The 17,702-nt window shown below is 48.7% G+C and overlaps 1 protein-coding gene across 4 annotated transcripts in view; it reads left to right on the top strand.

Moving 5' to 3' along the window:
* The window catches only part of LOC129858250 (relaxin receptor 1-like), a 124,181-nt gene that overhangs the window by 78,720 nt on the left and 27,759 nt on the right, over positions 1 to 17,702 (top strand). The gene's annotated exons all lie outside the window — the stretch shown is intronic.

Genomic DNA, 17,702 nt, shown 5'->3' with positions numbered 1-17,702 from the left:
CAGGTCTCGTCCTCCAGGTTCGCCTTCACGCCCACCGCCACTCTAGTGTCCTACCTGGCAAAGAGAAATAAGAACGTGCTGCTTCTGAGCACGCGGCACGCGGAGCCCGACGTCAGCGATCGCCGAGACCGGAAGCCGGCCCTCATCCTAGACTACAACTGCAACAAGGGCGGCGTGGACAACCTAGACAAGGTGGTCGGGACCTACAGCTGCAGACGGATGACCGCCCGCTGGCCCCTGGTCATCTTCCACAACATCCTCGACGTGTCCTCCTACAACGCCTTTGTCATATGGCGAGAGATCAACCCCGACTGGATGCCCGGGAAGCGGAACAAGAGGAGGGTGTTCCTGGAGCAGCTCGGAAAGGCGCTCGTGAAGCCCTTGATCCAAAGAAGGCAGCGTCTCCCCCGCACCGAAGCCGCGTCCGCACTTGTCAAAGTCATACGGGGCGAGCGTGTATCCGCCGAGGCTCGTCCGCAGGCCCGCGAGCGAGCAGCCGGCCCGGCCGCCGCCGCCGCCCCGGCCGCCCCGCTGGGGGCGAGTAAGAGGAAGAGGTGTCAGGTCTGCCCACCCAAGAAGGACGCCAAGACACACACAGCGTGCTGCAGGTGTAAGAAATACATCTGCAAAGGCTGTTCACACCCATACTGTCACACTTGTGCCCACTGGGCCTTTAGCCAAGACGGGACAGAGTGACCCCGGGGGGGACACTGTGTGCTAGGCATAATAGAAGGACAACGGGAGGGTTATGTAACAACAACCATACCCAAAAGGCACAATATCCACAACCAAGGGAAGGTAGTGCAGGAGGGGGGGCGTTTTTAGAATCAATACCCAAACTCACACGGGGCCCAAGGGCAGTACGGGGGACAGCCTGTCACTTCGCACACAGGGCCCTTGGCCGTAATGTTGAATCTGTGAGTGTCCACCACAACCTCTCAGTTATCCAAAACTTTATGTTGTATCCTGTCTGTGGAATTTGGAGGCTGTGACAATAGATCCAGCTTTCAGTAGTGTAGCAAACCACGTATCAGTTATCCAACACTTGATGTTCTAGCCAACGCACTAATACAGGGAAGTACTTATAAGTCAGTTTGGGTTGTTACAAGAGTTTACATTTATCAACACTGGGGAAGAGGTATCAGCTATAACAAGTAGGACTATTATGGGTAACCTGTTCATCTTCGTTGCAACAATCCACTTGTCTCTATGTATGCATCTGTACGAAAAGCACAGTGTAATCAGTGATGGACCTGTGCTTGAAGAAGACTACCTGGGTGTGGATGGGGGACTTGACCTTGACGGAGAATATCGTGGTATGGATGGGGGACCTGAGTTCTGAATCTGACACTGCTCCGAGAAAGTATGGGGGAGATGTAATTATCCTAACAGTTGAAATGTTATATTGTATTCATTTGGTACTATGGTGATGTGGACCTCTTTTATCAATAAAGTACAGTTGGTAACACTTGACAGTTGCTTGTCTGAGCATACTTTATTTTTTACTTGCATTCAACAGCATTATAAACTATAACAAGGCTACCCAAGCCCTCACAGTGAGCAAGCCTGGAAGCCTTATAGGCTCCTGCGGCTTCTGTCAAGCTCTGTGTGTTTGATGAGGCTTTCCTTAGGCCCGCCCTATCATGACTCAGTCAGCAAGCATGGAAGCCTTATAGGCTCCTGCGGCTTCTGTTAAGCTCTGTGTGATTGATGAAGCTTTCCTTAGGCCCGCCCTATTATGACTCAGTCAGCAAGCATGGAAGCCTTATAGGCTCCTGTGGCTTCTGTTAAGCTCTGTGTGATTGATGACGCTTTCCTTAGGCCCGCCCTATCATGGCTCAGTCTGCAGAACTGTGGGTCTTTGACAATAGGGGCCAAAGCGATATATTAATGACCATACTGACGTCTCTCAGGAAGCAGAACAGAGTGTACAATGGCACATGGGAAATCAGAGTCTTTCTATACACTCAGATATTGTAATACAGCAAAGGAGAATGACAGTAGCGACGACTCGGACATTGACTTTGTTAGTGGCAGCACATGCAGAGAGCTGCAGTTCAACCCTGTTACAGTTGAAGATGCCCAGCTGCTGTGCACTAGGCTGAAGGTGCAGTGCAAGAAGAGGTCTCTCAGTCATACTGCGTCTGGTGTGTTAGGTGCTCCGTGTAAGAATGTGAAAATAAAAGGTGACGGAAATTGTTTCTTCAGAGCGGTCAGTGAAGCACTGTGTGGTACAGAGGAGTACCATGAGCCAATTCGAAATGCGGTGGTGCAGCAGCTACAGAGCAAACAACATATGTATAGGACCATCCTGAGAGTGTGTTACCGTTCAGTGTCAGAGTACATTACGGAGTCCAACATGAATTGTTTAGGTAGTTGGGCGACCGAAGTGGAGATTCAAGCAGCTGCAGACATGTTGGGGGTAAGCATATATACATACTATACCAACCGTTGGATTGAATACAGATCTAATGGTTTAGAGGTGTCTAAGCAGGGCATATATTTGGAGAATAGTCGGAACCATTACGAGACAGTCGTTTGTGTCAAGAGGCCTCAGACTCAGTCTTGTTACGGTTACTGCCAGGGTTATGAGATTGGGAACAGCCATATACCACAAGCAGTTAGGTCCTCAGGCTCCAAATCATCTGATTCCGAAAGCAGTTCGGGAGCGGACATGGCAGGTGACTACGAGGATTGGATGTGTGATGATTATCAGGACAATTGTCAAGAGGACTATACCCATAACCGAGATACTCCCGGTGCTGACATGGAGGATACCAGAGACCAAGAGGCTGAAACCAGTCCCCGTTCAACCGATAGTCTTGTGGACTACGACATTTACGATTCCGAGGAGTCAGACTACGAGGTCCACACCCAAGACGTCGACAGTGAACAGCTCTACAGTGAACAGGTTGACGACGAAGAGGTGGTCTACTGTGAAGAGGTCTATGGTGAAGAGGTTGACACCGGCGCTGTCGTGGAATGTGAAGAAGTCGATGATGACGAGGTGGTGGACTGTGACGACGTGTACGATGAAGAGGTTTACGACGACGAGGTGGTGGACTGTGAAGACGTGTACGATGAAGAGGTTGACGATGGCGAGGTGGTGGACAGCAACGAAGGCTACAGCGAAGAGGGTGGCGAGTTACAGGTTTACTGTGAAGATGGTCACGACTCGATTCCAGCTGTGGAAGATTCGAGAAAGCAACATTTGATGGAAAGCATGCTTAGTTGGTCTATACTGAACACATCATGGCATTCCTTCCTAGAATGGCTGGGGGAGCGCTGGTGGGGATCAGTCTCTAAAGAGCAGATTATCACATTCATGGATACATCTAACAGTCGCAAAGGGGACATTGTCGTCGCAGCACACTTCGGTGGCATGCAAGGAGGAGTGTGTTCGATTATGGTGAAGACACAGGATTCAGTCATGACCTTTACTGTTGTTATTAGTCGAGGCAGGTACATCTGTACCGATATGGTACAAGGTCTATTTTCAACTCCTATTGACATTATGAAAGTTCTGGTGCGTAAACTGGGAGAAGGACACTTGCTACGTAGACCCAGGTGGATGGCTCATGACCCCAAATACTTTGCTATGACACAAATTGTGGACGAGCTGCGTTATATTGTAAAGCTGATAAAAGGCTCATGGTGGGGAGCTGCATTCCTCAGTTTGGAAATGTCCCCACCACATGGTAAAGTGATAGAGCTTCTACGAATGAGGACAAACAAGCACACCAACCCAGCTGCCGCAATCCATTATATGAATGAGGACAGTTTGGGATACCTGTTTGATATTGTAACTGCCAAGGGAAAGAGATTCAAGGTGACGTTTGATAACTTGGGGTTTACGATTGGGACAGGTGTACACTTTCCATATATCACATCTATTCTTTCCCGCATCTGCTGCCTTGAAGATGCAACCTTTGTTGCCCGACCAAAGAACCACATCTTTGGGGATGAAGGCCTGGAACGTCACCCAGGTGTCACAGATGCCAGACACAATGTCTAGAGTAGGAAAGATATAGGTGGAGAGCATATGTAATCACTGTCATATCGCTTGGTAAATGTGCCATTACAAAGTGCTTGTGGTGTATTATTCAATGTCCATATCCTTCTGTGAATAAAGACAATAATATCCTGAGCAAGAATACCAGGTCACATTTATTTACAGAGTACATAACATTTACATACATCCATATCAAAAGTAGGACATAGTGGCAGCTCAAAAATGAATAAAATGGGTTCAGTGTAGTTAGATCTCAACACATTGCAACCTAGTCATCTCCATCATCATAATCTCCATCCGCATCAGCTCCATCCTCATCATCGGCCATATACTTGAGCGAAAGAGACATAACCACATTACCAACAAGTCATACACACAAGCAAAAGTGTCATCACAGTATACACTACCATATCTACCATTTCATCTTCTGCATTGTTCAACTGGGGAAGAGGAGGTAATGCTAGGTGAGGTTGAGGCCGGTTGACGACTTCTGGGGGCAACAGTGGAGGAGCTTGTTCCAAGACAAGGTTCCTAGGTCCCTCATCGTCAGACGATAGTATGTAATCACTCTCCTGAATGTGTATTACAGACATGGGAAATGTATCACTTATACATGGTATACTTTACAACAGTGAATGAAAGGACATCAAACCGAGTACCTACAGAACGGGTCAGGATTATGGTAGATACCTGTGGAATAGAGACGAGTGTTAGAATCAGTACAAGTTAAATGCCTGTGATGAGTATGGTCTATGAAAGAGGTGTCTATAGAGTATGATATAACATGCGTCTCTCCTACCAGGCTCAGCTCGCTATTGTCAGTTTCTATACCACTCTCCTCTGACATGATTAGAGTTCGGAAATGCACAATTGCCTGAGGTAAGGAGATATAGGTCCATGATTAGCTGTTAAATGCGACAGTTGCAGTAGGTGTCACAGTTAAACACCTTTTCATGAGTGGGTTAAGTTACGGGTTAGGTGTGGTTGTACAGAGGTGAAAGCTGTTCGTAAGGCTGCATGTGATCATAATCATGATGAGCAACTAGCCACGTCTCTAGCAACAACAGTTAGAAAACATAAGGCCCTTTCCTGGGGTTGGTGAGAGTGTGCGGCTTTGGGGTATGGTTCCACTTTTCCTACTATTTACAATGGCTGAATCACAAGAACTATGATACCAATTACATACACATAGCAAAATAGGTAAGTGGTTGGAAGATGGCCTATATGGGGAGAAGACAATTCGACTCACTCCGTGTCGCTAAGCAAAGGAAATATGGCAACTGGCCTCTATTGAACAGATCCTGGCTTCCACTGGTAGAATGGCTGGGTGAGAGGTGGTGGGGCTCCGTCTCTAAAGAGCAGCTAATGTCATCCCTAAATAGATCCGAAGTTACTGTAGGAGCTATTGCCATCACGGCCTACTTTGGTGACATGCAGGGAGGAGTGTGTTCCTGTATGGTGAAGAGCACTGACAATACTCTCATCCCATTTGATATACACGTCACCCAAGGCTATTACAAATGCACTGAGTTCCTAGACTGGGACAGAGGTGACCCTGTTCAGCTAATAACCGATGTGCTTAAAGCAGTCCCAAGCGGTTACTTGATGGCTAGACCAAGAGACATACCTGATGAACAGAACAATTGGTCTGGCAAATGTGTAGTGGAAGGGATGCGTGAAATGATACAGCTACTAGAGGGTGCATGGTGGGGACATTCGACGGGCAGTTCCCCAATGTCATCAAATCACATTGAAGTTATACAGGACCTAAAAAAGATGGAAGATGAATACCCCAAGCCAGCTGCAGCGATCTGTTACATGGATGAAGAGGAATATGGATACCTCTTCGAAATTGTAACAGCAAAAGGACAACCATACAAGGTCACGTTTGATAAGTCTGGGTTTGTGCTTGATACAGATATACACTTTAACTCAATGACAAGTTTGCTGGACCATATGACAACGGTTGTAAAGGTTTCCTTTGTACCAAGACCCCTTTCTACAACACAGGACCTGTGCATGAGCAAGATGGATGTAACAGGAGGGAGAAGGAGGGGACCAGTGGAGACAAGTGGAGGCCTACCCAGTCTCAAACGTTCCATACAGACTAGCCCGTATGACCAGAGGTATAGGCCATGACCATTGTATTACTGTACATCTCAATTAATATTTGTGACAGTATATGTGTCAATGTAATATACATTACATATCATTGTTTTGACATGCAATCAATAAAGTGTATCACCAGTCATGTCAGAGCCTTGTTCTTTTTATTCACATACATTACAAAGAGCAGTACCGTTGCAACTACACATGTTTCACAAAGTCATTATAGCTGGGCTATCCACCCGGTACTGCTTCATCCAACCGTGTCTGTGCTATCCACACAAGCTTACTTTCTCCATCCCTGTCTGTTTATCTTCCCGTCACCTGGGCACTCATCCAACCTTGTCTATGCTGTCCACACAGCCTCATCCAACCCTGTCTATGCTGTACACACAGGCTTACTTTCTCCAGCCCTGTCTGTTTATCTTCCCTTCACCTAGGCAACGGCTCTATTTGTTTATCCAGCTCTGGGCACTCGTCCAACTGTTTCTGTGCTGTCCACACAGGCTTACTTTCTCCATCCCTGTCTGTTTATCTTTCCATCACCTGGGCACTCATCCAACCTTGTCTGTGATGTCCACACAGGCTCATCCAACCTTGTCTGTGCTGTCCACACATGCTCATCCAACCTTGTCTGTGCTGTCCACACAAGCTTACTTTCTCCATCCCTGTCTGTTTATCTTCCCGTCACCTGGGCACTCATCCAACCTTGTCTATGCTGTCCACACAGCCTCATCCAACCCTGTCTATGCTGTACACACAGGCTTACTTTCTCCAGCCCTGTCTGTTTATCTTCCCTTCACCTAGGCAACGGCTCTATTTGTTTATCCAGCTCTGGGCACTCGTCCAACTGTTTCTGTGCTGTCCAACTCTCTGTGTTTACCCAACCGAGCATTACAGGGAGGCAGTTAAATAGCAAGGTCTGTTCTTAGGATCTGTTAACAGTTTGCCTCTCTCAGCACTGGGGAAGAAATATCAAGTGTGCATTCGAAATGACTGGGATGGAAGTGACCTATGGAAACTGGCCTCTATTGGACAGATCATGGCTTTCATTTGTAGAGTCACTGGGTGACCACTGGTGGGGTTCCGTATCTGAGGAACAAATGATATCTTTCCTCAATAGACCCGAGGTGAAGGTGGGAGCTTTTGCCATAGCGGACTACCGTGGAGCGGAGCCCGGAGGAGTGTGTTCATGTATGATGAAGACAGGGGATTGTGACATTATCTCATTCGCCATATATGTCACTGGAGGCCGTTACAAATGCACCGACTTCCTAGAGTGGGAATACAGTCAACCAGCAAAAATTATAGAAGAGATGATTGCAAATTACCCAGGAGGGTACCTGATGGCTAGACCTAGAGCCATACCTGGTGGTCAAAGCAAGGGGACTTGCATACGTGTAGTGGAAGAGATGCATACTATGATACAGTTACTAAAGAGTGCATGGTGGGGACTGTCTCTTGGGCAGTCGCCAAATGGTAGGTCCCCAGGGTCAAGTGAGCACACTGCCTTGTTAAACAGTCTAAAGAGTATGCAAAGTGAAAACTTCAACCCTGCTGCTGCAGTATGTTACATGGATGAACATCGCTCTGGATACCTCTTTGACATTGTAACAGGGAAAGGAAAGGTATACAAAATCATGTTCCATGGGTCTGGCTTTCGATGTGGGACCAATCTACACTTCTACACCATAGGAGAGTTGATTGACTACATGAGAGGGGCTAGGAATGTAACTTTTGTGCCACGACCTTCCCCCTAATGTGAGGGGAGACAATGAAAAGGATGGAGTAGGATCGAAGGACACAAGAGGGTTCGATATTCTCAGCACAAGGCTATGGATATGAATAGTGAACTCTTTTCATAACATACTCTGTAAGATATTATACAATGTTACAGCTAGAGTGTACTTTTTCTTGAAATGAATAAACCAAATCAATGGTGTCTTTTGCCTTTATTCAATATATTTGTGAAACATTACTGTATAACATAGTCCTCCTGCACATATCACGCAATTGTTGTTAACCCATACATGTTGCCCCATAGTAAAAGTTATACCAATCCCTTAAAGACATATGGTTATTCAACATAAACTTCAACTGGGTTCTCCTGATCAACACCTCGGTGCTTAACTGTGTGACAGTAGAAAGACTGTCAATGTCTTCTTCCTCACATCCCTCTGCAAGCCTCAGCCCATGGATGAGTTTGGTGTATATGTCCCAGAGTGTTGTTCCATAGAGTATGGTGATTGAGAGATGCCCAGTGATTTCACCTATGTTTTCAGAGGGGCTCTGGATCAAGACTTTGATGTGAGGCCTATTTTCGTCTACAATGGCAATGTTGTCCGCGTACTCGCTCATGGTCTGGTACAGTGCGGAGACGTATTTCATCACAGCATATGGGATGACAATACCCCCACCATACATGTGTCTAGGAGGGAAAGATGTACAGTCGAGGTCTTGGAAGGCTCGCGGGGTTGCCATTGCCATCTCCTGAGTGACTCTGTGGAGAATTCCAAGGTCGTCGAGGGAGACAGATCGCCAAAGAGCTAGGACATTTCTGAGAGCATCATAGTCCTTGTCAGTGCCGAGTTGATGGGAAGGTACGCACACGTAGCTGTCTGCACACTGGGGGAAAGAAAAGGATGCTATTCCACTGGGTCCCCTGGTAATGCTGACAAAGCCTTTCGCCGAACACAGGCCGCATATGAATTGAAACTCCCCTCGGGGAGAAGCGACCAGAACGTCTAAAGCTCCTTTCGCTCTGTCCGAGGCCCAGAGACTTTTTGACATCATGAAGGCTAAGACATTGATGAGAGCCTGCCTGTTGTCGTCATCATAGACAGATAGGGTTCGATTGAAAGGCACTGTGTCCGTGCCAGCTATCTTGATACAGGAGCCACCGTTAATGTCAACGTTCCATTGGGATGAAAGTTTAGATGGATCATTAGTCAGGATCCTTGTCTTGTTGTCATTGAGGACAGTGAACTTGACTGGTATTTTGTCCAAGGTGCCTTGCTTGTATGCGGTAACTGTCATGTTGTCAATGATGAACAGAGTGCTGCAGTCTCCAAAGGGTATGAGCCCTTGCAAGTCAATCTTGAACATGGTAGGCTGATGTGCTTCACTGACCTTGTTCATTGTATGGGTGAACACATACTCCTTCTGACTGAAAGACATCTTTACCCGTGCTTGGGATGCTAAAGGTATACTATCACCGGTCTGTACTCAATGCATGTATACGAAATGGTATATACAGTGCTTTTCGTCTCGATCACGAGAGCCACCGTCTTTCATTGACACACCGTCCTATCCTTCTCTTCTTGTCTTCACCGTAGACACGCTGGATAAGCCTGTGACCGGGGATATTGTTGGTGAACAGGTCCTTGTAGAAGTTTTTACAACCGGTGCAATGATACGTAACCACCCTGCAGTCAGAGGGAGGACGTCTCCTCTTTCCGAGCGTGGCCCGGACAGGGGTGATCCATTTTTTCTCCTTAAAGGTCTCGATCCAGGTTCTCATGACTTTTGCGTCGGCGCAACAGTACGGCATGATGCAAAGAACAGATTCTGGGTACATAACGGGCCCAGAGCTGAACGCGTCAGGGGTCTGTATCTGCAACATGAGTACAGTCTGATACAGAAGGCCTGCCAGGTCAACTAGAGTCCTCTCGCACAGCTCGCTTCTCACTATGGAAAGCCTACCAGTAGTAGAGTAGGTGATCCCAGCGTCTTGCAACATGACAATCGGCAACGAAAGCAAGATGGAGGCGTCAGAGCAAGAGTCGTTGTCGACAAGGGACAGTATGCCTTCCGATATGGCTTCCGTGAGCCTTTTCCCGAGCGAGGCGCTTAGGTTCCTGTAGACATCACGGGGCTGTAGGGACATGTCCTTGGTGATCACATTGCTGCAGACCTCGAGTTTCTCACCGGGCAGACGCGCCACAGTTTCCCTGTTGATCCTTAGGTGCTCCAACTCACTACTACCGCAGACGGGTATCATGTGTTCAGGGCAGTTGTTCATTACCGCGTTGAAAGCCGTGGTTGCCCTCTTCAACCTCTGTCTGACTGAGGAGATTGAGGTGAGCAAGTGCTCTTTGCAATCATCCAGGCTGTGGGAGCCAAGGGCAGAACTGTACATGTAGCGGGGTAAGCAGTAGTCTATAATGCAGTGAGCTAAAAGCTTTCCAGAGCGGTTCACCAAGATAGAGTCAGCATAGTGAGCTATCAGCACCCTGGAGTTGGCGAAACATTTGTTGAAAGGCTGGTAGGGGTGTGAAATGATCTCTGTGTAAGACGAGGAATCGATTGGCGTTAGGGTTCTGGGGGCCGGGGTGTGATGCTCCTCCGTGTTGTCATCTCTAACGGGTTTGGACCCGTGTTCATTATCACCTTCAGACACCACGCTTGTGTCGGAACGCTTGGCCTCGCATATGAGCGATCCACCGAACATGGCCGTGATACACCCTGTGTTAGCCTGGAGGTTCAAGGGGTATCTGTAGAAGGCTGCTTCGCAAGGGTTACACTTGTGATACTCGGGGCATTCGACTGGCTTGACAGAGAGTCCTGTAATGTGCTGTAGCCACGTCTTCACAGTTTCTAGGTAGGTCGTTTTAACACTGGAGTTGGCTACCTGCAAGCGATCCAGTGTTTGTTGACTAAAGTGCTTGTTCTTTGATGATTTGATGAGACTGCTCCAAGGAAAGAACCCTGCTGCCATCTTGGACGCGATGAGTTGCGATGCTTTGCACGCTAACAGGTCTCTGAGGATGGCTTCCTTGCGCGAGAACATGTGGTTCATGCAGTATTTCCAGTCCTTGTACAGCGTTCTCACTGTGATGGTGTCGCTCGACGCAGACTCGTAGCCCTGTACGGGAACCAGTGTCGTAGAGACCGCAGAGAACCCAGAGTCCAGCTTCAACGTTATAACATCGTCCACTCGGTAAGAGGTGAGGAAGGAGCTAGCTCGATGTAAGTCTAACCACTGCCCGTGATCGTCCAGGATCGGTTCCCTCTCCAGGTATAAGATTACATCTCCAGCCTTGAGCTGGTGCCAGGGAGAGGTTGAAAAGCAGGACAACACGTCAGTCTCCAGTTTGACACAGTCTCCCCTCATGACGCAGGATATGAAGGTGTCCGTCACGGCAGAATCACAAGGGGAGCGCATACTTTTGAAGGCCGACAGCCCCCTGACCTTTACGGAGATCGAAGACAGATCACCCTTGTCGTCTAGGTTGTGACTGAGAGCCACGTAGGTCTTCTTAGCTACGTGACAGTAGACCGAGCAACTGTTTTCATACTCCAGCTTGACTCTCCTGTCTTTAACGAAGGGCCCTGTGACATCCGCAACTTCTTCGGACCCAGGGACTCTTGCCACAAAGACGGGATATCCTTCCTTGGTGAATGTTCCTTTCGGGTCTCTGGCTACATTTCGGTGTGTGTTACCTCTGCCTATCACGTACATCCTCTCGAGAGTGTCCTCAACCAAGGCAGTGTGCACGTAGTCCAGAAAGGCAGGCACCTGGGAGCCAGCCCTCTTAAACATGTCACCCACAGCCTTCCGGCCATCACAGGCAAAGCTCTCGAGGAGTTTGATGTCAGTGTCCCCGGACCGGGGCGTATCTGTTCTGTGCACGACTACATCAGACACGTCCCTTTCGGGGATGTCCCGGGGACCGTATCCGACTGAGACCATGACACTGTCAGTGTCTCCGTAGACAACAGGGCAGCTGTGCTGGTAGAACGTAGACACACAGTTGTTTACAACGGCAATCTGTTGCCTGCCGTGGCCAGATATGAGAGGCCCGCAGGGACGAGGAGCCGTTCCGTAGAAGGAGTTGGCTAGGACTTTACACTCTCCCTCCTGTAGCTTGTAGTAGACCCGCTCGGCCTCGCTGATGTCAGGGTTCTTGAGTTTCCTCTTGAACTCAGCTCGCTGGTTGAGATAGTACTCTACCGAGGAAGAGAATATGCCCGGAGCACGGATGAAGCAGCCTTGGGTTTGGTCGTACTTGAGAATGAGCGATGCGTACTGAAACCCCTCAGCCTCCCAGTTGTAACACACCCAACCCGATAGATCGTGGGGAAAGTCAACGGGAGGCCAGGGGATGGTGGTCTCAGGTGAGATGTTGAGAGCGCACATGATCGAGGGGTACATACTGGAGAAGTCAAAGGACAGCTCCAGACCCATGCCGGGCCCCGAGTAGTGTAGGCCAGTGAGTGGGTCACACACAGATCCTCCCTTCCACATGTCACTGTCACCATTGTCTGAGGCGAGATTAGGATCCCATCGCAGTCGGCTGTTCAGTTCCATGCCCAGGGGTCCCGCTTTCACTCTGAGGGTATCGAGTGTAAACTTGAGCTGGGGGATCTGAACCGAGTGAATGCTCTGCACAAAGCCGCAAAAGTTATCCCCTCTCCCGTGTACCACCACGTCTATATTGAGAGTGGCCCTACATCGATGAAACAGAGTTGATACTGGGTTGAGAACTTTAGCCAGCCTGGCGCACAGCTGTGAGTCGACCAAGTTGTAGACGAGCACGGCAAATAGACTCCTACCTCCGAGTCTGATCATCTCGTCCATGCTAGAGTAACCCACGTCCGCTAGCTTGCAAAGCTTTCTGGTGTCCTTTGGAACCTTTCTGTGTAGCTTCCTGACCTTGGAGATGACAAAGGGTGCCACGTCGTTCAACTTCATGCTGGTACACGCAAACTTTATATCTCTGGTCCCCGCCATCCTGTACAGATCTATGATGTTCATACCGCAGCTGTTCATCTTGAAGTGGCCCAGCTTGGCCTTGTCTTTGTTGAACGTTTGGATGTGCACAGATATCAGTTGGAGCTTGTACTCGGTCAAGGTTCCGTTGAGCAACACAGAGCCTACGCTCTTCAGCATCTCCTTGTACATATCAAGGTAACGTACGTTTTCAAACTGGAAGAACGGTACCATGTCATGGGCCAGGGCCTTGGTGACAAAGAGGCCGTACCAGGCTCGCAATAGCGAGGCTCCTCGTTCCTGGGTAACGGCGTCTCGGAACTTGGTGTAATTCGATTGAGTGTAAAAATGCACACGCTGCTCGATCACTCTCACATCGAATTCGGCGTTGAACACGTACAGCAGTTCTATGCCGTACTTGTACAGCAGTTGGATCATCTTCTCCAGGACTGCGAGTTCTCCGGAGCACGGGTAAAACATAATCCTTCTGACATCGTCTATACCGGCACCCCTGGCTAGTTCGTGGTCAGCCTCTGGTTGGTGGTTGTGTGTTACCTTACATTTGTTATAGACAACTATCAGCTTCTTCCTGTGGTGGTCAGGTGAAGTCTTGGGTATGTGGGAGTTGAGGATCACGAGAGAGATGCAGGTTATCTCGTGCTGCTGACCTGGCATGTCAGGAGATAGAGTAGGGATAGAGACGTGCTTACTATGTTTTGGCAATTGTGACCTGCCAGTGTCTAGCATGTGAACCAGCTTAGTCCTGTACTCTGTCATGCCCTCGACCGTACGCTCAGTGCAGTAGGGGAACCTGTAGGCGAATGAGTCGCATCTTAGGGACATGTCTCGGTATGATTTGTCAAACACGGTCTCAATGTCCAGACACGCTGCCTTGTAGAAATAGGCCACGTGTTTACTGTCAAAGAGCTTAGTCTCAGCCTCAGACAGGTCGTGATCATAGATGAGTTCGGATACTGAGAGCACCTGGTTCAGCTTGTTTGCAGACATGAAATAGACCCTACCGAACATGACATTGGAGCACAAGGCAGGCGTGTTACCGTCTCGAGCAATGTAGTAGCCCTTGTCGGGGCAAAAGTCTCCGAAAGTGAGTGCTCCCCTTACAGATTCTACATACCTTTTGGCCAAGGATATACATTTAAGCGGGAAAACGAGAGCATTTACTTTCCGCTTAATGTCATCATGGAGAACGTGGACGTTCACTGGCTCAGCAGCAAAGTGTTTAGACCAATTTCTACCAACCAGCTCCCAGGTCTCTTCCTCGCCATCCTGATCGCGACCCAAGTCTAGGTCATAACCCACAACAGGAGCTATACCAGTAACTTTGAAGTGTACCGTAGTGTAGATTTTGATATCTCGAGCCTGCACCACCAACCCTCTGCATAACAGCGCCTCCTCCTGTCTGTTAAAGAGGACAGACTTGATCATCACCCCTACCAGATTAGGTTCAAGGTCAGGGTTTACAACTCTACGCTCGGGGTAGATGTCAGGAAAGTAATCCACGAAAGGCACGGCTTTGTTCATGATTGTTACTCAAGAGACCTAGGGGACTTTATTTTACAGAGTGTAGTCACATATTTTCGTAGAACTACTGTTCAGTGACAACCTGAAACCCTTTGTATGGTATCAAGCATCCAACTGATGCTAAGATATCAAATGTTGAACTAAGGAGCATATGGAGAGCAAAGGATGAAAGATCTTAATCGAAACCAAGTACAGACCTACACAACCAGGCCTGAATTATCCGTTCAGGGCTGAATTACCCATTTGTGACCAAGTCTGAGGTACCCGACCACGGCTGGCTCATCCGAGCAGAGCTGAGTTATCCATTTGCGACCAAGTCTGAGGTGCCTGACCACGGCTGGCTCATCACAACAGAGCTGAGTTATCCATTTGCGACCAAGTCTGAGGTACCCGACCACGGCTGGCTCATCCGAGCAGAGCTGAGTTCTCCATTTGTGACCAAGTCTGAGGTGCCCGACCACGGCTGGCTCATCCGAGTAGAGCTGAGTTATCCATTTGAGACTAAGTCTGAGGTGCCCGACCACGGCTGGCTCATCCGAGCAGAGCTGAGTTATCCATTTGTGACCAAGTCTGAGGTGCCCGACCACGGCTGGCTCATCCGAGCAGAGCTGAATTATCCATTTGTGACTAAGTCTGAGGTGCCCGACCACGGCTGGCTCATCCGAGCAGAGCTGAATTATCTGTCTCCAGTCACATGCTCATCTATCCGAACACGGCTGACTTATCCAAATACGAGACACTGACTTCTCTGTTCAGAGCTGAAGTGTCCGATCCAGTCACGTGCTCATGTATCCGAACACGGCTGACTTATCCAAATACGAGACACTGACTTCTCTGTTCAGAGCTGAAGTGTCCGGTTCAGTCACGAGCTCATCTATCCAAACACGGCTGACTTATCTAACTCAGACAAACTGACTTCACTGTTCAGAGCTGAAGTACCCTGTCAAGGACATGAGGTTTAGTGTAACATGTATGCCAAGGAGTTAGGAAGTAGGCTCTAGGGCTCTCAATTGTGTTAGACCAGAGAAGACAACACTATCAAAGCATGGCCACTAAGAAAAATACAACGGTGTCAACCTATTGTAATGTTTTGCCTCACAGACAAGCAAATACAGCTGTGTTAGAAACAGTGAACGTGCCTTCCAATAGGAGAGCCTTCTTCTTAGCGGTTGACAATGACATACTACACGATAGGATATCAGATGAGCTGTCTTTCGGAGCGTTGTCACCAAAGGACAGAGCTACTTTCCAATTTCTCCTTTACCTGACATATTGCTGCAAAGGCGAGGTTCTCCAAGTGACTCTGGAGAACACAGATTTCTGCAGTATGTCACCACCTATCAGAGAGGATTTTGCTCAGGGGCGCCTATTCTGTTTTATCCTAGACATGAGTAACGAGGAGCCATGTGAAACAAATACGCCGTCGTCTAGCCTCGGTGTACAGTCCCAGTTAAGCACACTGGCCGCCTCTGGTGATACGGATGGGGATGTGTCCAGTACCCAGTTGCTCAGACTCATGAACATGAGTGTGAACATGGATGTGTTCAGAGGAGATGGCGCCAGGTCTGACACCAATTACGACACGTCCCCACATCAAGCAACTGACAATGAGATGACAGAAGCCTTTGAGGAGGCGTTCAACGCTTTCATGCGACTGCAATTGGTTAGGAAAAGGGCATCATCCGTCAACAATGCTATGATAGTGATGAGAGACAGCAAGGGAGAGCTAGGCTCCATGTTCGACTGGGTGGATATCCGCAGTGATACACTGAATGCTACCAAGGTGGATAGGAAGAAGGTGAAGGAACTCCAGGGTTCCATGTACACCCCAGCCTGTCAGTCAGGGAGGCAGGTGGTTTCCTTACCGGAGTCTATAATGGACCTAAATCTCAATGTTCTGGAGACCTCCATAGGGAGGATCACAGACAGTACAAGCAAAGGTGAATCCAAGAACCTGTTCCTAGCAATCATGTCTAAGCTGACGTGCGTGCAATGGCTGAACCAGAAGGTTGTTGAAACGTGCTACAACTCGACCATTCCAGAGGATGTGAGATTTGTGGAAAGACTGAAACGTTTCACGGTCGATCTCAACAGGTCCTCTGGAGGCATGGAGGTTGACATCAGAGGTCTCTTGGTATTCAGGTACTCTGTGGAGAAACTCATTGACAGGGAGAACCCGGACCTATTTCTCAACTCTCTGATCCACAGGCACATGCCCGTCACCAAGAGCCGCATTGCCAGGGTATTACGTGATGTAAAGAGTAGACGCAGAACTAAAGCTATCGCGTCTTTGCTGAGGAAAGGACAGTGTTATTGCAAGACGAGGCTCACCAAGGACCACATTGGAGCGTGTAGCGGAGAGTGTCAGACCTCATATTCTTGTTTCTACAACGCCTCAGAGGATCACCCCTTCATTGTGAGTAAAGACGACCACAGCTACTACTTTGCGCACCTGTACCCTCATCTGGGTAAACTGGAGCGCCTCAGCAAGGAAATGAAAGTCAGGTACAGAGGCCGCAGACAGTTCGAGAGCATAGTGGATATGGTGTTCAATATCCTTGTCAGGCACCAGTTCAGTGTGAAAGACTCACTATACCAAGGTTTGACAGACGTGATAGACGACAAAATGAGAAACTCGAGCTTGTCTCTCGGTCACGACCTCACCGAGATACACGAGTCGTTATACCTGGCGCCTGGAAATGACGATGACTGTCCGGAGCATTCGGACCCTCTGAATCCGGTGAAAGTGTACGACCAAGCATTGGTGCGCTACTTGTTCTGTGACAGCCTTCAAGTGGGCAGGTTGTTTCAGGCGTCTACGACGTTCAATTACATTATCACCAACACCGCTCCCAGGTACACCATCGAACGGATTATGCTCTTAAACGTTACGGGTCCCGGTGAAGGTAAGAGTTACGCAAACAACGTGCTAAACTACCAGTTCAGGACGGTGAAAGGCTGCATAGAGACGCTGACGTCTTTCACCCCGCAATCCTTCAAGTACAAGCAGAAGAGGAACTCGTGTGTAGTCATGATAGACGATGCTCATATATCACACGAGAAGAACTTGAAATCAGTCGACAAAGAGTCCAACGTGATCCCCAATACGTTCAAGAACCTGTTAGACACCAGCGTGCTGGAGAGCGATGTGGTAACCAGAGACATGAGCAGCGGCAAGGTGGACACCGTGAAGTACCACGCTGTCCACAACTGCGGCTTTGTGTGGAACACCAACACAATGGGCTTTGTGAGCGACGCTTGGGCCGACCGGTGTCTGATCATGGAATCTGAGTTTCCCGAGCATGTAACTCGCACGCGTAGCACCAATCA

This window comes from Salvelinus fontinalis, chromosome 6 (assembly GCF_029448725.1).
Source record: "Salvelinus fontinalis isolate EN_2023a chromosome 6, ASM2944872v1, whole genome shotgun sequence".
NCBI classification, from domain to species: Eukaryota; Metazoa; Chordata; class Actinopteri; order Salmoniformes; family Salmonidae; genus Salvelinus; species Salvelinus fontinalis.
Note: the sequence above shows the minus strand (reverse complement) of the source record. Positions and strands in the feature narration are given on the sequence as shown.